This window comes from Phaseolus vulgaris, chromosome 11 (assembly GCF_051622355.1).
Source record: "Phaseolus vulgaris cultivar YP4 chromosome 11, ASM5162235v1, whole genome shotgun sequence".
In the NCBI taxonomy this organism is placed as follows: domain Eukaryota; kingdom Viridiplantae; phylum Streptophyta; class Magnoliopsida; order Fabales; family Fabaceae; genus Phaseolus; species Phaseolus vulgaris.
The window spans coordinates 40,740,275-40,763,860 of NC_143508.1; the positions used below are offsets into that span (position 1 = coordinate 40,740,275).

General features: G+C 36.8%; 2 non-coding genes across 2 annotated transcripts; both read left to right on the forward strand.

The window, feature by feature from the left end:
• The first annotated feature begins 20,400 nt into the window (after positions 1-20,400).
• Positions 20,401-20,596, forward strand: LOC137811827 (U2 spliceosomal RNA). Its single transcript, XR_011081165.1, has one exon. It is a non-coding gene; the product is annotated as a U2 spliceosomal RNA (small nuclear RNA).
• Positions 20,597-21,699: 1,103 nt separating this feature from the next.
• LOC150023250 (signal recognition particle RNA) lies at positions 21,700-22,003 on the forward strand. The gene has a single exon (XR_016518007.1).
• The last annotated feature ends 1,583 nt before the right edge of the window (positions 22,004-23,586 follow it).

The following is a 23,586-nucleotide window of genomic DNA, read 5'->3' on the forward strand; positions in this document are numbered from 1 at the left end:
TTTCAAAATTTTCTTATACCGCTCAACAGGATACATCCGTCTTAAGTACACTGGTCCACACAATCTAACCTCTCTTACCAGATGCACCCCTAGATGAACCATGATATCAAAAAAAGATGGAGGAATAAACATCTCCAATTCACACAAGATAACAACAATTTCATTTTGAAGTTCATCTAGTTTTGATGGATCAATGACTTTACAACAGATGGAAGAGAAGAATGAGCACAAACGGGTTATAGTGTGTCTAACATTTTTTGGTAAGATCCCACGAATAGCTACCGGCAACAACTGTTGCATCAAGATGTGGCAATCAGGAGACTTCAGCCCAATTAACTTCAAATCTTGCATTGACACTAGGATCTTCACATTTGAGGAATGTCCTTGTGGCACTTTCACACCCTTTAGACATTGACAAAAACTAATTTTTCATCTTTTGACATGGTGTAACAGGTTGGGGGCAAATATGTACGCTTACCCATTTCTATGGGTGCCAACTGGCCTTGTATGTTAATCTCAATCAAATCTAAACGAGCATTTAGACCATCCTTCGTCTTCCCGTTAATGTTAAGAAGTGTACCAATTAAGCTATCACATACATTCTTCTCAACATGCATTACATCTATACAATGTCTGACTTCTAACCTCGTCCAGTACGAAAGATCAAAGAATATTGATTTCTTCTTCCAAATGTTTTTCACATATGACTTTTTTTTTTACTTACCGAAGGTGTGGTCCATGTTATTTACCTTTTCGTAAACCTCAACACCAATTAATGGAGTTGGTGGACCACTAGTCTCTTGGTGTCCATTAAAGGCTTTTTTCAACCTCTGGTAAGGATGATGACTTCTAAGAAATCTCCGATGTCGAAGATATACTGTCTTCCTTCCATGTTTCAATTGTTGAGAGGTAGTGTCTTCTTCGCATATTGGACATGCTTTATGACCCTTAACATTATAACCTGATAAGTTACCATATGCGGGAAAGTCATTGATGGTGCAAAATAACATGGCATGAAGCTTGGAAGTTTCATTAGCAACTCCGTCAAATACTTCAACACCCTGGTCCCACATTAACTTCAAATCTTCAATTAGGAGACTTAGATAAACATCTATGTCATTCCCTGGCTGTTTCGGACCAGATATCATTATAGACAACATCATGTATTTTCGCTTCATGCACAATCCAAGAGGTAAGTTGTAAATAACTAGTAAAACAGGCCATGAACTGTGATTTGTACTGATATTACCAAACAAATTCATTCCGTCTGTAGCTAAACCAAGTCGAATATTTCTTGATTCTTTACCAAACTCTGGAAACTCATCATCAAATTTCTTCCATTGAATAGAATCAGTTGGATGTCGGTACATGCCATGACATTTCCTTTCATCTAAATGCCATCTAAGATTCTTAGCATCGTTTGGGTTTGCAAACAAACGCTTCATCCTTGGAATGATGGGAAGATACCACATAACCTTCATTGGGGGTCCATGATTTTCTATATCTTCAATAGTATCATCATCTTTTTGTTTCAACTTATAACGGGATAACCCACACCTCGGACAACTTTTCAACAATTCAAAATCTTTTCAGTATAATGTATAATCATTAGGACATGCATGTATCTTTTTATACTCTATACCCATTGGACAAATAATCATTTTGGCCTCATAATTACGATTAGGTAGAGTATTTCCCTCTTGAAGCATATCCTTCAACAACTGAAGCAATTTCGTGAAGCTTTTAGCAATCCATCCATTTATTGCCTTCAAATTCATCAATCTTAAGACCGCCGACAACCGTGTGAAGTTAGTTGATCTAGGATACAATGGAGTCTCTGCATCGCTTTACATACTTCCATATCCATGCGCTTCTGCAAAAGACTCAGCTCCCACATCACGAATCATGTCCTTCAATCGATCATCATCTACATCATCATGTACTGCATAATCCACGGTGGACCCCACATATTCTTCAGTTACGGAAACACGTGGTAAATTTAACAATTCACCATGCCATGTCCAAGTTTTATAAGATCGAAGAAACCCATCATGATGGAGATGTGCCTTCATAGTTTTGGTTTTTGTTGGTGAATGGTAGAAGCATCATGGATTGAAGATGAAGCAAGGTCCTCCTAAGAGTGGTGGTGACCTTGAAGGTGCATGAGTGGTAGGATTTGAGAGTGGTGTGGCCAACTCTACTTGGAAAGGGAAAGTTTGTGAAGATTAAAAGCCTAACCTAGGAGGTTTTGGGGAAGAAGTGAAATTGGCACAATTTGGCTGCAATTCACTAAGTATATTAATCTTGCAAATACATGAGCCAAACCCTCTTATTTATAGTGTTTAGAGGGCTGGAAATTCAAAAGAAAGTGGAGGGAAATTCAAATGAATTCCCTCCCAAATGTGGAGCCCAAATGGGCACATGGGTTGGGGTGTGTCTAGTTTTTATGCTCACCCCCTCCATGGGCTTTCTAGACCGGCCTAGGTAAATTTAGAGGTTTTTAGAAACTCTAAATTTAGCTAGGTTGGTGGTGTTTTAGGTGCCAAAATTAATACTAAGAAAAATTACAAATAAAGTTCCTACGCTAATTTTTACAAGAATTTAAAAACTATTCTACATTAGAGTTTATGGCATGTAAAATGCGTCCTCTTGAACCCTCTTAACCATAACTCTAGTGGTTGCCTCAATTTGACATGTTTGGTGGCCTTTCAATGGATTGGTGCTGGGGCCCCTTCCATCATCCCCTCCCTCTTGAAAAGGATTTGTCCTCAAATCCAAGGTTTCGTCCTCGTCATTAGTAGGGGGATGTATGTGGCTGGATGATGTCTATCATCTCGTCCTTCTTGAGAAAATCTATCCTCAAATCCAGAGGGTCGATCTCGGATAGCAGCCTCTTCCTTTGACAACTATGCTCGTCCTCCTGGATCAAAGTCCATCTATGGGAATCATCAAACAAAGAAAATGTGTTAGTTTGAGCAGTTGTATAAAAATCAATTCTATTAAGTTGCCATTTTTTTTGTTTTTCTATTGTTTTTGGAAACTTATCATAATATTTCTCTATTTGTTGTTGTATTTGTTCTTTAATCCTCTCAGACATTTAACAAATTCAGCTTTGGTAACGCTTTCCTTGTGGACAAAAGTTTATGGGTTAGGAAGGGGTAACAAATCTAAAGGAGTAAGAGGGTTTAAATCCATATACAACTTCAATGGGGAAATATTGGTAGTCTTGTGAACTACTCTATTGTATGCAGACTCAATATGAAAAAGATACTTATCCATAGAGTTGTGGTTGTCTCTCATGATTACCCTAAGCATAGTAGAAAAAACTATATTTTCAACTTTGTTTTGACCATTCGTTTGAGGATGACTAGAAATTGAAATTCTCAACTTAGTTCCAAATTTTTCCAAAAGAGTCCTAAAAAAATGGCCTATAACTTTTGGACCTCTATCCAAAACTATGCTTTTAGGTAATCCATGACATCTTACCGCTTCTCTAACAAAGAGCCTATCCACAACCATAAAAATGGAGTTAAAACCTTTTGTTGTCCTAGGAAGCTCTAATATAAAATCTAGGCTTATGTTTTCCCATGAAACATTTGCAAAAGGTAAAGGAGTATAGAGTTCATTAGACATTGCCTTAGAGTTAGTTTTAAAACAAGAAATGCATCTAGGGTAATGTCTTTGAACATCTTTCCTCATGGGTGGCCAAAAGAATTTTCCTTTTAAAAGCTCTAGAGTTTTATCAATTCCAAATTGACCCAAGAGTTCTTCTTCATGAAAAACTTCTTTTTTATGTGTGAAGGTAGTCTCGTTGGTACGACCATGGAGCATGAAATTTTTAATACTTTGCAATGGTCGTCTCAATAAGACATGACAAGTTTCTTTAGGCACTGCATCGCATAAAACTTTATCTTTGTAGGTGCCTATAGATAACTCGACCTTCACTTGTTGGTTATTTTCTATTTTCATATTTTCTTCACTCTCACTAGTTTCTTTGTCTTGGCTACTATTGTTATCTTTGTCCCTTAAGATCATAGATATTTCATTGGAACACTGAGATGCCAAATGATCATTACTAAAACATTTAAAACATGGAATTTCTCTAGTTTGAGTGTGTGAGATATGCGCGTATTTGGGTAGGTTTTGGGAAGGTTATAAAGATGTTTCTTTTATATGCTCTTCCCCTCTTTGGACCTCTTCCTTGTCATAAGATACAGAGTTTGAACTTTGTTTTTGACTTGATTGTTTTCTCAAAATTTGTTTTTCAACTTTAATGCTAAGTTGAATCAAGTCATTTAAATCTTTATAGGGTAAAAGTTCAACTTTGTTTCTTATCTCAAGTTTGAGACCACTTAAAAATCTAGATATGGTGGTATGGTTGTCCTCATTAATCCCTACTCTAATTATATATAGCATCATCTTTTGCCAATATTCTTCTACACTTAGATTTTTTTGATAAAGTCCTTGGAGTTTGTCCATTGACTTCCTATTGTGGTAGGAGGGAATATGGGCGTCTTAAAGCTCCAATAAGATCATTCCAATACTCTGTGGGAGGGTCCTTATGAAGGCACCTTTTATCTTGAAAACTTAGAGTGGCTAAGGGTACCTTTTTTTCCTCACTTACTCTATGGCAAACAAACAATTGTTCTACCTTCATTTCTCAATCTAGATAGGCTTCTACATTTTGTTTCCCATGGAAATAAGGTAGATTTACCCTAACCTCCTTAGTGCTTTCTTTTCTTTCTTTTCTAGCTCTCCTAGGGGGTGGTTGATAATATTCATTAATTCTAAAGCTTTGTTCCCCAAAAGAATTGTCTACCTTAAAGCTAGATGCATGAGAACTCTTTTTGGATTTAGTGTATTCATCTTTAACCATTTTCAAATCATCTTGTATTTGAACAAATTGAGCTTTATGATGCAATTGTCTAAATGAAAGTGCTTGAACATCTTGAGCAACTTTTTTCAAAAGGTTTTTAAGAATTGTCATATCACTTTCACTAGAATTGCGAGATGGAGAAGACATGGTTAAAGACTTGTGTCCTAAGTATTTTACCTAAAAAAAGATAAGGATAGTAGTGAAGGTAGCTTTCCAAGAAAGAGAGGTGAGTCACTAGGACTTCTTAAGTACCAAGTCTTTCCTTTCCAAAAACTATCCCTCAAAACTTGTCTCACACCTTTTTCTAAGTAAACTACATGAGTCACAAGTAGAATGAAAACACAATTTTATGCAAAGAAAACAATTCAAAGCAACTAACAATACAAAACAAGTAATTAAAGCAAAACAATTACTAAGCACAAATTAAAGATTGCAAACTAAAAAGCTTTAAACTAGACGATTCCTAAGGTGAGGCTTCTAGACACTTGGAGCCATTGAAGACACATTCACCATCTACATGTAATTATTCCACTAATTAATCAAAGTTGAATGTAATTACAACTCAAAGGAAATACAAAGAAATTGAATTACACAAAATAAAATTCAGATTTCCTAAACTATGCACTCCTTGGCTTGTGATTGATCTTCCTTGATGTGTTCTACAATGTGTATGTGTTTGGATTTATATTTGCTGCAGCTCCTTGCCTTAACCTCTTATGGTTAGCCAATTAAAATCTTCAAAACAGTACCTACTAAGTAGGGATGGACTCACCACAAGGTTAATTCCAACTTTTCAAGCACCAATTTGAATTTTGTTCACCAACAATTTAGAAGTCAAGAAATGAAAGCAATGAACAATTTAAATTTAAAAATAGGACAACAGAAAATGGATTGATTTATAGGACACAACTAGAAGGAACATTGAATAAATTTTACAAGCAATCAAATAGGCACTCAACAAAAGGTGGCACACAAATTGAACCTAGAGAATGACACTAGAATTGATTAAAAAAAAACCAAAACAGTACTACTGGAAATTTTTAGGTACAAAAAGCATGACTTATAAAATTTATGATGAGCTGGCTATTTGAAATCTGATTCTGAAATTTGAACCACAAACAATTCCAGGTCTTAGCAAAATTTTGGCGCTGGAATCACACCAAAATTATGCACCAAATAATTGTGATAAATTTTTCAAAATTCTTGTCAAATTACCGTTTCTTTTGGCGCCAGGATGTACACTTTTTTTGTTTGATTTATCATTTTTTTTCTATTTTGTATTTTGATCTGATTATTTTTCTCTTGATTTTCTAATACATCAATATGTATAGATCCAGATTTTCATAATTTTTCTTCAATGTATTTTAATTTCATAATAGAAAACAGCCAGCACAGAATTGAAAAACAGAGTAATCCTAATTCTGGAATTAAAAACAGAGTGAAGAAACTTCAAAAACACAATGGAATGGATGTATATGAATTTGGATGGATCTGACACACAAATATGAACTCAAAATCTAAAAATAAAAATGCACAAAGGATCAAACAAACTCAGAATAAAACTGGACTCAAATCAAATTAAGAAACAAAAATTATCAAAAATAGCACTATATGGAATTGATAACAATTTTAGGAGAAACATGACTAGACAAAACACAATTGGATTCAAAAATCAAAATAACTCAAGACACACAATATGAACCGATTAGAATTGCAAATAAGACTCAAATAAACCAAAAACAGAACAACAACACAAATCTATATAAAATCCTACACAAATTTGACAATTAGAAGCTCAAGAACAATTTGAACACAATGCACCGATTGGATTTCTCCAAAAAGCACCTAAATCAAATTAAAATGTAAAAAACAGCAAGACAATACGAAAAACTTGAAGAACAACACGGAAACAAGATGAACACAAAAATTAAAATGAAATAAGGCACTTAGCTCTTGAAGACCATGGCTCTAGATACCAAATGATGGAGATGTGCCTTCATAGTTTCGGTTTTTGTTGGTGAATGGCGGAAGCATCATGGATTGAAGATGAAGCAAGATCCTCCTAAGAGTGGTGGTGACCTTGAAGGTGCAAGAGAGGTAGGATTTGAGAGTGGTGAGGCCAACTCTACTTGGAAAGGGAAAGTTTGTGACGATTAAAAGCCTAACCTAGGAGGTTTTGGGCAAGAAGTGAAATTGGCACAATCTGGCAGCAATTCACTATGTATATTAATCTTACAAATACATGAGCCAAGCCCTCTTATTTATAGTGTTTAGAGGGCTGGAAATTCAAAAGAAAATGGAGGGAAACTCAAATGAATTCCCTCTCAAAAGTGGAGCCTAAATGAGCACATGGGGAGGGGTGTGTCTAGTTTGTATGTTGACCCCCTCCATGGGCTTTCTAGACCGGCCTAGGTAAATTTAGAGGTTTTTAGAAACTCTAAGTTTACCTAGGTTGATGTTTTAGGTGCCAAAAATTAATTCTAAGAAAAATTACAAATAAAGTTCCTATGCTAATTTTTACAAGAATTTAAAAACTATTCTACACTAGAGTTTATGGCATGTAAAATGCGTCCTCTTGAACCCTCTTGACCATAACTCTAGTGGTTGCCTCAATTTGACATGTTTGGTGGCCTTTCAATGGATTGGTGTTGGGGCCCCTTCCATCACATCACATAGAAGGTGTTCCCTCATTATGTTGACATCCAGTATCCTTCCATTTAAACAATTAATGCATAGACACCTGATCTTTGCTCCATCATGACCACTATTAATTGCGCTACGTTGTGCAAATTGTATAAATTCTTCTACTCCTCTTTCTTACTCATCACTTATGCGAAGAGAATTAATCCAATTTCTATCCATTCTATTATGAAATAGTCATGCAGGTGATTTCTAATAAGTGTTTTACCTAACACATTTCATGTTGTGTTTGTAAGAAATGGGTTGTCACCACCATCTCCTACCTAGTCTGTGAATAAGTTTGTGGTTAGTCATAGGTTCATTTGAGAATATGTGGTAATTAACCTATGTTTACATAAGTAGTTAACCTAATATAGGTTTTTACACACGTGTCATGAATGAAAATATCGAACCTGGTGAAGCGGTGATGTTATGGACATTAAACCACTAACAATGTTTCCTTCTTTTCCTTAAATATGTAGTTCAAGGTGTTTGCACAACATAACTTTTAACACGCTTTTTGGGTTCATAATATGTTACTTCTTTTTTGTCACTTTTTTGTCTTTGCCTACATTAATTTCATTCATGATCTTCTTGAGTTATTTTATAACATTGATTGAAAGATGTTTATATAATGGGGAATGAATATAATCTAGTGCACAATTTGCCATTTGACTTAACAAATCTTATAACTTGGTAACAACTTTCTCAAGCTTCTCAATCCCTGTTTCTTGTTCCTTAACTCAACGAACCATTTCATCTTTTTCTACAACAATTTGTGCAACATCATATTGTGTCTATATCTTCTCCTTAAGTTTAGGTCCAATTTCTTCAAAAGTTTTTTTTACAGTTTCATGACAAAGCTCTTTGTTTAATGCACACAACTCAACAATAACATGTTAATGCAAATAACAACGAAAAACTAAAATCAATGCATTATCACATCAAGAACAAGAAGACAAATTGGCTAAAAGTTCCAATTCACACAAATAACTAACCAAAATTTGATTGAAAGTATTAAAGAAAAAGAAAGAATATGGTAAATTCCTTTGTGTATTGAACACATAGGGTTATGAAAAGAAACATATGGGCTAAGCCCATTACATAAATATGAAATATCTAACAATATCTATAATATCCCATAATATCAAATAATATCTAATTATATCTAATAATATTTAATAATATCTAACACTCCTCCTCAAGCTGGTGCATATAGATCATATGTACCCTACTTTTTACAAATGTAATCAATCTTAGGCCCTCGTAAGGGTTTAGTAAAAATATATGCTAATTGATTATTTGAATTAACAAACTCAGTCTTGATATCTTCTTATATAATCTTTTCTCGAATGAAATGACAATCAATCTCAATATGTTTGGTCCTTTCATGAAAAATTGGATTTGAGCTAATATCAAGAGCAACATTATTATCACATATAAGTGTCATTTGAGTGTCCTTTCCAAATTGTAATTCTTTAAGTAATTGATTAAGCCAAATAAGCTCACAAGTAGCTGAAGCCATAGTTCTATATTCTGCTTCCGCACTAGATCTTGCCGCAACACTTTGTTTCTTATTCTTCCGAGAGATCAAGTTATCAGCAATGGAGACACAATAACCAGAAGTTTATCTTCTATCAGATGGAGATCCTGCCTATCAACATCTGAATAACAAACGACTTTAGTATGGTTATTATGACCATATAACAAACCTTTTCCAGGAGAGCCTTTAATGTACTTCACTATACGAATGACTGCATTCCAATGATCTTCACATGGAGACTTAAGAAATTGACTCACCACACTGACTGCAAAGGAAATATCAGGACGAGTAACAGTAAGATAGATTAATTTTCCAACTAATCTCCTGTACTTCTCAGGATCTGAAAGAGGCTCCCCCTGATTGGGTAAAAGCTTGACATTGGGATCCATGGGAGTATCAACAGATTTCAAATTCATCAACCCAATTTCCACCAAAATATCCCATGTGTATTTTCTTTGAGAGATAATAATACCAGTATTGGATTATGCTACCTCAATCCTCCAGAAATATCTGAGTTTGCCAAGATCTTTGGTTTGAAAGTGTTGACAAAGATGTTGTTTTACTTGTGAGATGCCATGGTGATCATTGCCTCTAAGAACAATGTCATCAACATATACTACAAGATAGATACACCCAGCACTCGAGTGACGATAAAAAATTGAATGATCTGCTTCACTACGAGTCATACCAAACTGTTGAACAACATTGCTAAATTTTCCAAACCAAGCCCTAGGAGACTGCTTGAGGCCATATAAGGATTTGCGAAGATGACATACCAATCCAGAAGACTCCCCCTGAGCAACAAAGCCGGGATGTTGCTCCATATAAATTTCTTCTTGCAAATCCTCATTAAGAAAAGCATTTTTGACATCCAGTTGATAAAGAGGCCCTTGTTGAAGAGCAGCCATAGCTATGAATAAGCGAACAGAGGCCATCTTTGCCACTGGAGAAAAAGTATCACCATAGTCTAAACCAAAAATTTGGGTATAAACCTTAGCCACAAGACGAGCTTTGAGACGATCGATAGTACCATGAGGACCAACTTTGATAGCAAAAATCCACCTGCAACCAACAACAAATTTCCTAGATCGTAAAGGAACAATTCCCAAGTTCCATTATTCTGAAGCGCATTCATTTCATCAAGCATGGCCTGACGCTAACCAGGATGAGCTAAGGCATCACCTACAGATTTTGGAATGCATACAGAAGAAATAGATGAAAGGCAGGTATAAAAGGGTTGAGATAGTCTATGATAACTCAAAGCAGTATAATGTGGAGAGGGATTACGGGTAGAACGTATACCTTTACGGATAGCAATAGGAATATCAGGTTCAACTATCGAAGGTTCAACTGTAGGAGCCGGAGGGGGATGAGGTGTTGGCACCATAATAGAGTTAGCTGATGGACGATGAGACGTTTGACGATGACTATACACCTGAAGAGTTGGTGGTGGTGGTGAATCGTTAGGTGCCCTAGGTACAACAAGAGGAATATTAACTTGATTAGATGAAGAAATTGAATGAGAAGGACAAAACTTAAAGTAAATGGAAGATTCACTGAAGGTGACATCTGCTGAAAGAAAATAACGGTTTAAAGATGGTGAGAAACATTTATATCCTTTTTGTGATCTAGTGAACCCTAAAGAAACACATTCGTGTGACTTATGAGATAATTTATCAAGACTAGGATTAAAATTATGAACAAAACATGTGGACCCAAAAACTTTGGGAGGTAAAGAGTGGAGAGGGTCATGTGGAAATAAAATAGAATGAGGAATTTTATTATCTAAAACTGAAGATGGCATGCGATTAATGAGATAACATGCACTAAGAACAACATCACCCCAAAAATGCGGAGGAACATCACCATGGATTAAAATAGTACGAGTTGTTTCAACAAGATGTCTATTCTTGCGCTCAACTACCCCATTGTTGAGGTGTATAAACACATGAAGTTTGATGAAGAATACCATGAGAAGCCATAAATTTTTTAAAAGAATGAGAAAGATACTCACATCCATTATCACTGCGCAAAATTCGGATAGAAATTCCAAATTGATTTGTAATTTCATTGTAAAATATTTGAAATATAGAAAACAACTCAGAACGGTTTTTCATGAAAAATACCCAAGTACATCTTGAATAATCATCAATAAAAGTAACAAAATATTGAAATCCTAAATTATTCGTAATACGACTTAGTCCCCAAATGTCAGAGTGAACTAAGGCAAAAGGAGATGACGCACGTTGTGAGACACTACTAGGAAAAGAACTACGAATGTGCTTCCCTAACTGACACAACTCACACGATAAAGTAGACACATTAGACAAACTTGGAACAAGCTGCTGCATCTTGGCAAGACTATGACCCAACCGAGCATGAATGAGAGATGGAGAAAACATAATCGCCGGCCGCCTTCATAATTTGCTTCTCCTTCATCTTCGGCGATGTGCTTTCTCCGGCGATCTCCAACTGCTTGGTCGCCTGAGTTCACATCTGGCGACTTCATATTTAACCCGGTGATCGCCTATTCTGATATGCTGGAGATCGGAACACGCCAACTTAATTACTGGCGGCTTCACGAGCCCCCCGACTTTCTTCTCTTCTGCCAGCCTGGCGCCTTGCCAACACGCCTATACTGTAGCAGGATGCCACGTCATCACTCCCGACTACCAGGGCGGTACAATGTTCACATTTACATGATTCCTACCAAACATACTCCTCCTGATATTCGGTTAACGTCTTGTTCAACACCAAATACTTGGTCCTACAATACTACCGCAAACACACTCAATTTGTTCCAGGCAAAACAAACATATAATCATGTTTCGTTAAAAAAAATTATAAACATTGTTCTCCGTAATTGATTCATCAAATTCACTCTCTTCAGTTGCCATTATATCCCACAAAAAACTAAAAATATACAGATATGGAATGAGTTCAACCAATAAATTACTAAAATACCTGATAGTATAATCAAATGCTAGTAATAATAAACAAAACACTTTCTCTCTTGCACGTATAAGTCTCACAAATTCACAACAACCAAATCGGGTCACAACTGAAATTAATACTTTTCTTAATTTTCCCTTCATGTAGGAGCATAGTATCAAGACATTTTATATTGTTAGATTTATATTATGATAACAATTAATGAGAACAATATTTTCATTCAAAAGAATAACTGTTGTAAGTGGGGAACTACATTCATGATCTGACGCTAAAGAAGCACCTGAATAGTAAAATAAAATATGAAAAGGAAGGAAAAAAAATATTGTGAAAAAACCAAACCTAAGGTAACCACTTAACTAAACTAGGGTCATCACCTTCGAAAAACAGAGCATATGAATTTACTAGATTTAAAGATTTTTCGAAAAATGTTTTAAGGTATTAAATCCAAGTTCGAACTTGATTATGTTAAAAAAAATGGTAAACTTGGAATATATTTGAAAACAGATTTATTGCAAAATCTGTCTAGATAATTCAAAACTATAAAAGATATTGTTTTAGTGTTTTTTTATGTGTTTAAATTATGATTGACTTTAATATTCAATGAATTTTGAAAATATGCTTTGGTATGTTTAATAGTATTTAATTCTGATTGTTATCAACAAATTTATACAGTTTCAGTGATACCGTGATTTTTTATGTCGATTGTTTCTATTACTAATATTTATATAAATAGTTTCTATCATTAATAAAAAGACTATAAAAAACTATAAAGTAATTCTATAGTAACTAAAATTTTAGTAACTAATATTAAATATTAATTTAAAAAATATTTTATAACTTTTTATTAATAATATAAATTAATTTAAATATTTAAAAAAATTTAATTTATAAAATAATATATAATTTAATATAATAATTAATTATTTTTTATTTTTAAAATTAATTATTATTTAGTGTTTTTCTTGTAGTGCTATAGTTCTTATAATATTACACCATAAATTGCTGGTTCTATAAAAAAATATATAATATTGAGTAGCTATACTAGTTTCTCTTAAAACTTTTTGAATGCAAAATGCCTAATATATAACACCAATAATATATACTTGTGTAATTAAAAAATATAAAAAAAACCATGTGCAAATAAATAAATTATGTTTACTTATTTAATGAATCAGCTCATAGAAACATTGAGAACTTTCGGGAAGATACCTAATAACCAATAATACCTTATTTCATAAAGTCGTAATACATGCTTATTATTTTCCATGTTAAATTTTTCAATCATTTTGGAACCACTGATTTTTTAACTTTTCTTCAGTGTGAAGCTTCTATAACGGATAAAAGGTAAAACACCATTGCGGATATCAGTTAGTACAATTAAACAACCACTAAATTTAAATTTAGAGGTGATGTGTCCTATACAAAATAATGTGAGAGGCATCAATCAAACAGTAATATCACATGATTTCATCATCATTTCAAATAAAACTTCTTATTACAACAAAACATTATAGGATCCCTCTCATTAATTAATATTTGATACATACAAGACCATTATATTAATTAATATTTGATACACTGTGGTCTCAAAGAGACCACAGAAAGCATAATCAAAAGGGAGTTTGAGTCATATGGTCCAATCAAAAGGGTAGGAATTTTGATATCCCCAAGAGTATTTGGTAAGAGCTTATTCATTGTTTCTTAGTTAGTTATATCTTATGTGTTTATAAATTATGTATGATTTTAGCTGGTAAAGGGTCTTAGCTGGTTAAGGGGTAGTTGCAACTGCGTGAAAGTCGGCCAGAACATTACATCCGCCGAGCTTCCTTGGTCCACCAGTACCCGGTGGACTTTCCTTCCCGCCGTGACAAGCGAGATGACTATGGGATCCTTGTCGTGAGGCACAACGTCCCTAAGATCCTCCTTTGTGAACGTGATGTCCACATCTGGTGAGTGATCCTCGAACATATCCACCGTCATCACAGACCTTGTGTATTTTTTCCTCTGTGACGCAGTGCGTCCACCACCCGAGAATCCTCCAGCGATGGTGTGGATCTCGCCATGAGTGGGCATCTCATGCTGCTGAGCCTCACCACTCGCCGGCTAGGAGCTCGACGCACCTCCCGTCCTCTTGTCCAGCAGGTAATTGTTCAAGAAGCCGCTCTTGACCAGGTCGTCGAGCTGGTATCCCAAGGCCAAACACGAATCAACAGTGTGACCAAAACTCTGGTGGAACTCACACCAGGCGTTTGGTTTTGGTCCTAACACCTTGTCGCCCACTTTTTCAGGCGCCTTAAGCCTGGCTGCTATGTTGGGAATGGCGATCAGATCCGCCAACCCCATGACAAACTTGTACTTTGGTGGGCGATTATACTCCCTGGGTCGTCCTGGGCCCCTTCCCTTGCTCTTCCTTGGATCATAAGGATGGCGAGTCCTTTGATCCTTCTTGGCCGCCATCGTCTCCAGCACCCTCTGCGGCTGGATTCTAGTCTGGGCCCGTGGCCTAACAGGGGCCACGCTCCCTCTCTTCTCGGCGACCTCACTCTCGTCGGCGATGTGGGCCACCGCAAGTCGCCTAACTTCAGCAAACGTGGCGGGGTGAGCCCTGATCAGCGCCTCACAGAAAGGTCCCGGCAGCACGCCCTTTTTGAAGGCGTATACCAACATCTCCTCGTCTTTAGCAGGCGAGCGGACCATCTGTGCTCCAAAAGGATTCAAATAGTCCCTGAGGGACTCTCCCTGGTACTGCCTTATGTCGAACAGGTCATAAGACACCCTAGGTGGCGCCTTGTTCACAATGTACTGCTCGACGAAAAGCTTCGAAAACTGCTGGAAATTGGTTATGTGACTTGTAGGCAAGCTCACAAACCATTCCAGCGCTGTTCCCTGGAGCGTGCTCACAAACATCTTGCAATATACAGCATCCGAGCCTCCTGACAGTATCATCTGCGTGTGGAACGTAGTGAGATGTGCCTCAGGGTCCTCCACGCCAGTGAAAGAAGCCTTCACAGGTACCACGCTCGCAGGGATAGGCGTGTCTGTGATCGCCTGAGCAAACGGCATTAGGAAAACGCGCGGTGGCGACGACGGCGCGACCTCTTCAACAACTAGGCGTCCTCTCTGCTCTTGAAGAGCTTGACGCAACTCCTCAGTTACTTTGCTGAACTCTTCATTCCTGGCCTGAGAGGCGACTAGGTCTTCATGCATCTTCGCTTGCTCTATGCGCGATGCCTCCACATTCGCCTGCAGCGCACACATGATCTCCATCATCTGCGCCATGGTCATGGCGCCTTCTGCAGCAACTGGCACAACGGGACTTGAACGGTTGCTTCTCATCTTTCTCATGAAAACTCAGGAGTCCAAACTTCAGTGAACAAGACCTTCACCAGCAAACGATCGATCCGGCAATCAATCGGTCAGAAACTTTCGAACTCCCAAGAACTTCCAAGAACGCAACCACAACAGCACGCCGACAGACTCGGACGTCGAAACCTTCACAAAGCCTGCACTCTCACCACGAACCTATTGCTTCTCCAGCAAAACTCCCGATTCACCGATCAGAAACCTGAACGAACGGTAAAACTTCGAATCAACCGATTGAAAACCGAGCAAACAGCAAGAAACTTCAAGAAACCGATCAAAAGCTCGAACGAACGGTGGAAAATGGTTGCACCAGCACACAACCACACAGAAACTACAGAAACTTCAAGAACTCACGCTGTGGATGGGGACAGGTTTTACACGGCCCCACGGTGGGCACCTGATGATCCTGCCGGTTGACCAAAACGCAAGAATCTTGCCACGTCAAAGGTATCTCCCTCTAGATCGGCTTTGCACCACGCTAGCTTCCGTCCTTCACACCTCGATTCTCCTCAAGAACCTGAAAAAGACAGAGTGGCGCCACTGCGGCTGATCGCGCTCCGACGCTCAAGTCAGTGACAGAATCACCAAAACTCTAAGAGAGAAAAGCTAAAACTCAAGGAACCTTGCAAAATCTCTCTCAGCGTACTCAAGTGTTCTCAATGCGTAAAGAAGTGTTCTAAACGCGCGTACCTCAGAATCTGTTAAGAGTTCCTTATATACCTGTGCATTTTCTCTCTCCTGACGGTTACACCTCTAGATACGTGGCTCGCATCCAACTGTACACGTGTCACCATCTGGAACGTCTTCTGCTTGAGCGCCACTTCTACTCTTCAGGCTGTTCGACTAAGTTACTCAGATGAGGAGCAACTCGGTGCATAGCTGCCTTGGAGCGCGATCTCTTCTAATGGCGAGCACGGGGTGTCACCATGCACACCTTCTATGTGGTCTCGCCTGCCGCTATCACGATCTGCATCACTTGCTCATCGTGCATGTTCTGGTAAACTGTTCCCTGGCTTCAACCTCTGGCAAGGGAATGATCATCTGATAACTTCATCCTTCGTACTCGTGCCCTTTGAAAGCTTTGAACAAGCTTTCCTGATCTTTCGGCGATGTCCCCCTCTCGGCGATCTCTGACCACTTGGTCGTCTAAGCTCGCATACGGCGACTACGACACAAGCCTGGTGACCGCCGGTTTAGATATGCTAGAGATCGGAGCACGCCAACTTAACGATTGGCGACTACACAGACTTCCCGATGTCCTTCCCTTCTGTCAGCCAGGTGTTCCGTTCAACACGCCTATATTTTCGCTTACTACCACGTCATCACTCCCGACTACCGGGTCGGTACACTATTTATGAATCTGATAAATATGTTTTCAAATATATGCTTCACAGTGCAAAAATTACAATTCCCATTTAGATTTTTAATTTCTGTTTAAGTATTGTTTAAAAAATTTCACACAATTCAAGAAAATTAACATGCTATCAAGTATACTTATATCATGAACAGTAGAATTTGAGCATCTAATCTTTAACTAAACTAAGCTGAATAGTATAAACAAAGTTGAATTATTAAAAAAAAACATTGAACTTTTATATGAATTTAGTTTTTAAAAACTGAGTTTGTTCGAAATAGGACTTAAACTAAATAATAACTTATAAAGTTGAAAAATGTAATAAAGCAGTAATAGTTTAAGCAATTCATGTCGTTTAAGTAATTTAAAATAGTTCAATTTAATTTATTTCATTTAAATCTTTAATGTAGTTCAATTTAATTTAATTTACTTTTACAATAATTCAAATTCAAATAATTCATTTTATCCATCTCTACTAACGAAGAAAACATCAAAAAAATATTTCTAATTTTAAAACTTAGAAATAAAATTCTGAACATATTGAATGATTGTGTTATATATCCATATTTATTGGAAAAAGTATAACATTTGAGTTTTTATAGTCCCTCAACCGTGGTAGAAAATATATTCTCCAAATCATAGTTGCCTTTTACGGTTGAGGGTAGAATTGAATTTTTCAAAATCCAATCTAAATCTAAATTAATGGATTGAATTTAAAATCTATATCCATTTTAACTAGATCAAATTTAAATGGATTTTTTTAAAATTCATTTAAAGTGGATTAAATCTAGATTCAGTTCATTTTGTTAATTAGATTAAATCTACTTTGTCAATTACATTAAATCCATTTTGATATGGACACAGACTAACTTGACTCGAACCGGACCTAAATCGACTCAACCTGAACACGGACCAACTCAGTTCGACATCAGCTCGGACCTAGACGACTGACATCAGCTTGGGCCCAGACGACACGACATCGGCCCGGGTCCGGACGACTCGACAATGGCTCGGGCCTGGATGATTCCACATCAACCCAAGCCCGTTCGATTCAACATCGGCCCGAGCCCGCACCACTCGACATCGGCTGGGCCTGCTAGGCTTGACATCAGCCCAGGCCCGCTTGGCTCGACATTGGACAGGGCCCAATAGACTCAACATAGACCCAAGCCCTTTCAACTCGACATCGGTCCGGGCTCGTTCAGCTCGACATCGCCCCAGGCCCGGGAGACTCGACATTGACTCGGGCCGGCTCGGCTCGACATCGGCCCGACTCCAATCGACTCGGCATTGGTCTGGGCCCAGACGACTCGACATCTACCCGGATGACTCGAAAATGGCACAGGTCTGAATCATTCGACATCGAACTGGATCCGGGCCCGCTTGGCTCGACATTAACCGGGGTCCAATCGACTCAACATCGACCCGGGCCCGCTCCACTCGACATCGGCTCGAGCCCAGATGACTCGACATCGGCTCAAGCCCGGATGACTCGACATCTCATAATTTCTAAATGTTTATTAATTGTCTCACAAATGAATTAATTTCATTGTTATTTATATTAATCTTAATAAGTGCATTACTTTGTTGTCTTCACTTATGAATAGCGTCTACTACTTTCTTTAATATCAACTAATAACATTTGTAATTAAACTTTATTTTAAAGTTTTGACTTTAATTAATAGTTTTAACTTTCTCGTTTCTAAAAAATAGGTTTTACATATATCTTTATTTAATTTTAGGAGAATTTTTTTTTTGAAAGTTAATTTAATTTAAAAAATAACTAAAAAATAGTTTTTACATATATTTTTATTCAATTAAAAGTTATTGTTTGAAGACAATTGTCGTGATCTTTCATTCACGAAATCTACATTTGAATCCATGTTTTGAAGACTATTCTTTTCTTAAAGGTTTTATAATGTTTCTTTAATAAATTATGACGACGACTCTGGTGTCTTTTTCGTAAATTTATATTATTCAATCATTATCTTGGTTGCTACATAAGAAAAAGTCATCTAAACATAACGAGAGATTCCAACATATCATACACATATCAAGTAAGTTGTATCTCCAACATCACGTATAAGTAAACTTCCACGGTTAAAATGGCAGATGAAGGCAAGATGTCTCATATTATGGAGAATGTGAAGACTCAAGGGATGGTGTCAAGAACAGTCCATCACCTTTTATGATTTGAATGCAAGTGACAATCCTGGGAATGTGATCTGGCAATGCAATTGCATGACGAAAACTGCAACTAATGAATGTGAACAGTGAAGGTCTCACTACGTGCATGACGAAAGTGGGGTTTCCTCGATGAACCCATAAGATACCAAAAGAGGACGAAAAATTGGTGTACAGTTCAATCCATGTTTGTTTCTTAGATATTAAACACCATTGAACCAAAGTAGTGCTCCACCGTCATGTATGCAGAGAATGTGAAGGACCTTTGGTAGGACAACAAGGAGCGTTTTTCTATGGTGAATGGGTCACACAAATATTTGATACATTGTGATACCTTTGGAAACTAGAGCTACACACAAAACATCAATAAAACAATCAGCACAAACATTGAACAAAAATTAAACAAATTATATATCTTAACACGGTTTGACAACTTCAACAATAAAACTACTATTTGTGGCTAAACTTAGTTACAAGACCACAGAAAACAGAATCAAAAGGGAGTTTGAATCATAGTTTCTTAGTTAGTTATATCTTTTGTTTTCATAAGTTATGTATGATTTTAGGGTTTAGAGTTCATTCAAAATGTCTTTCTCAGTTGCATAATTCTGCATGCATATCTATATATACCTTGAATAGCAAAATACAAACTATTTTCATACTATTGTTTAAAATTAAATATTCATATTGATTAGTCTTGTGGTTCACCAGCTATTTATTTCATGGTATAATTATCCAGAGAATGTGATTTTGTACTGTGTACATCAGTAAACCAGTTGGTTATCATTACTAACTTGATTGTTGAACTGTATAGCTTGTCATGATGCTAATCATTGGTACATAACTATTATCCTTCTTTTCTGCCCAAAGATTTTAGGATACAAATTAAGCTTCTTCCTGATTAAATATATCATCAATGATGGTAAAGTAGATGGTTAGAGAAAATTAATATATGTCTTAGTGGTTAGTTGGTTTTGGTTGTTTTTCAGGTAGAACTACTGGTTGACTTATTTTTGTGCTGAAGATGTTTTGTGAGCTGAAGGAGGCCTTTACTGTAAATGAAAACAATTTTTTTTAAAAAATCACAGCCCAGGTCAGATCTATGCGAGTTATAAAGTATCGTATATAGAGTCAATCATATCTGCCACTAGTGTGGCCTCCTTGCCACCCTAGATTTTGTGTCTATCAATATATGCAAAAGAAAACTGCACCAAGATCCTGCAATGCCCCAAACTCTTTCTCCAAACACGCATAATTGTTCATATTTTTTAGCCCTCTTATAAAATCTGCATATATTTATCAGTTGTGCACAGGGACTAATATAAAATCTTAATATAAACTGAAAAGAAGCCCTGCACACGATCATCTCCCAGGTCCCACATTAGCCATGACTCTGACAAGCAACTGCAACTCATACAATAAAATCTCAGCACTTATACTGTTTAAAGCATACCTTTCTCGGCCTTTTGGCTAAGATCAAGTGTAGTATCTGTTCTTATCAGTTTAATATCTGATATGTGGATCATTGATTCACACGATATTAAATTTATTTTTTGAGGGAGAGTGTCCATTACAATAGCTTGCTATTGGGACTCTTAGGCATTGCTCTTGTCTTGCACTTCTGCAAGAGCCTGGTGCATCCCACTCCAAATAAGTTTAGAATGTTTACATATTGGTTTTTTCGTCCTACATATAGTAAATTGATTAATATATGTAAATGGGTTGGATGACGTGATCTATTTAATTTAATTTATTATTTATTGTTAATAAAAAAATATACTCATTTAAATGTTTTCAATGTATTTATTACTATACTCATTTCTTTATACCTACAATGTATTTATTATTATTCTCACAGGCTTTTTTTCAGGTACCTATAATTTCTGTCAAGGATGTTAGATTGCCGAAGTGAGTTACAAGTGGAGACATTATGATGATGGAACACCCCTGTGGCTGCAATACTTATATTAAACTCAATAATCAATGGGTGTAATAATAAAGAAGCGTATAAGTGTTTGGTACATGAGTACATGAGCTTCCTCTGAGGGAGAGCAACCATATGACGGAGGAGCTTCTCTGAGGCTAATAGCAGTGGTGACTGGAGTTTTATCCCAGCTCATTCATTTTTCTGTCTCCACCAACAATCTTACTTTGATTCCAAAACATCTTTCCACAATCCGATTTTCTTTTTTTTTCAACCTCCTCTTCCATCTTCCTAATAAGACTAAATTAAATGTTTGAATCTAATAACATGGTATGCAAAATGGTCTCTCAAGAGATGATTTTACAGGTTCATGGAGAATTCCATGACAGCAAGAAAACTTAAAGAGAAAAAAGGGAGCGAAGGGAAAATGGAAAGAAAAGAAAAAAACAGATTACATGTATTATTCTCCTAAAGGCAAAGGCAGGCAAGGGTGTGGATAGACGGCTTGCTATAAAACAAGAGGTCTACACTGTTTATCAACTAAACAATCTAGTAAGAATAAACGACTTGATGTTTAGATATTTTAAACAAAAAATAGACTAGACGGTCTAACCAATATCATCTACACAAATACTAGATGCTTTAGCAAAAGAGTGACTACATAAGACTATACTAGACAATCTAACATAATAATGCCTATATATAAAAGCAACACCCAAAACAAAGTGAGTGGCTACACTACAAAGTTTAAGATAATTACATCCCACATCCCAAAGAAAATGAAACACAAAGTCTTTATAACTTCACTGACAAGGAATCAGATTGCTGAGCTGGGTTACTCCAGCTTGTGACCCAAGTGGGAGCATTACTGTGATGGAACAACATTGAGGCTTGCTGGGTTGGACTGTGTTTGCAATTTGTTGGCCTGCCCACTCCAAGTTGAGAGTTGAGTCTGGGGACTTTAGTGAAGGCTAAGGTCTCTTGGCTCTTAGAGTGGAGGGCACAGCGTGAGGCTGGTTTCACAGAGCAGCGACCACGTCCCATTCCCAATAGTGGAAGGATCACAGGCTGCTGCATCCATGGTTCACAATGGCCTAGTGAGTCTATTCTGCTTGGACCATCACTTTTTTTTCTAAACATCTTTTTTACAATGAAGTCATCTTGAAATTTTTGCTCCTTCTAACAAACTAATCTTTTGCAGAAGTAAAACGTCTTCAAATTAACTTCAATCTAATTTCAAAATTATAATCTCGATGTGAACTTCCATCATCTTATTGTTTTTAATCTCGAAAGCTTTATGAAACCCGTCAATTTCTCCAGAGACACAATTCAGTGTTTCTAGTCCACTTAAGAATGTCATAATTATCAGGATAAATGTAAGTAAACTAAAAGTGCTCTTTGAAACATTCAAGTAGAACCCATTTACTTTAGTTAGATCTATCCTGATAACTAAGAAATCTTTCATTTGACCTATAAAGTATGAAGTACTAACTTACATCTAAACTTTCTATTATTTCAAAGTGCATCTGCATACTTGGAGGCATATCAGCAAAATAATACCTTTAGAAAACTTTTATTTTTCCCAAACTCTTAGGGACTTCAGATTCAAGCAGATGCAGCATTTTGTCCTTTTCATTCCTTATCCAGTCACGCCGCTTATCACTCCATTTAAGATGGGAACAGGTCATAGTTCTTGAAGGCAGTTAGATAAGAGCGACACAGTTGATGTAGATGCGGGGAAACCCATTGGATCATATGACCTTGGCTCTCCATATTGATTCATTGACAGTATGAAGTCCTTGTAGACAGCAAAATGTCCATTACAAACAGAAGCCTCAATAACCCAAGCGTTGATCAAAGAACCAAATTTTGACACAACAATTTCGGATAGTTTCTGTAAATTTGATAGCCTCTCAATCACTGGGTTACCTGTCCCTTCACCACAGAAAAATATAGCATTGGCTACAGGTACCTGTGACAAATCAGAATGCTTATTCAAAGACATTTTTTATCATCTATAGATCTTCGACAGTTAATATATTCTTAGACAACTTCTTCATGAAGGACACAAAAGTCTAAAATGAAAAATAAAATTTGTAATGTTAGTGTATCACATACGACTGAGAGTCTCACGGCCATGTAAGCTAAGCATCCGTTACATTGCGTGATTCCCAGTTATACACGGTTAAATACTTTAATAACAGATTAAATAAGGATTATAAATAATATTGTATATAATGTCACAACATTAACCATGAAAATCGTATTAATACATGTCCATAAACATAAAGAGTCAACACATCTCTATAAACAAATTGACCAACAAGGTACGCATTTTTTAATATAGACCTTCTCGACCCAAACAAGAACAATTGCCGCCCACCGTGGAGCTGAGAAAGACAAAGAACTTTATGGTAAGTACAAGAAACATGACAAACAACTTAGGAACCAATGTAAATGACCCCATGACCATCCTGCTAAGCCTTTAAAGGGAGGTGGCAAACATGAAACAATGAAATGAATAGGAGGTTTAGATCCTCAAGCAGTAGAACAAGGAGATTAGGAGGAAGCTCGCTGCAGGCGACACCTCAAAATGAAACTTATCACAACCCAAAGACCCCAGGTGGATTTTTTTTCGTTTGGTGATGAACAGAACGAAAGAAGACTGGGGTTAATCAAAGCTCGGGACATCAACTCTAACATCTGAAACG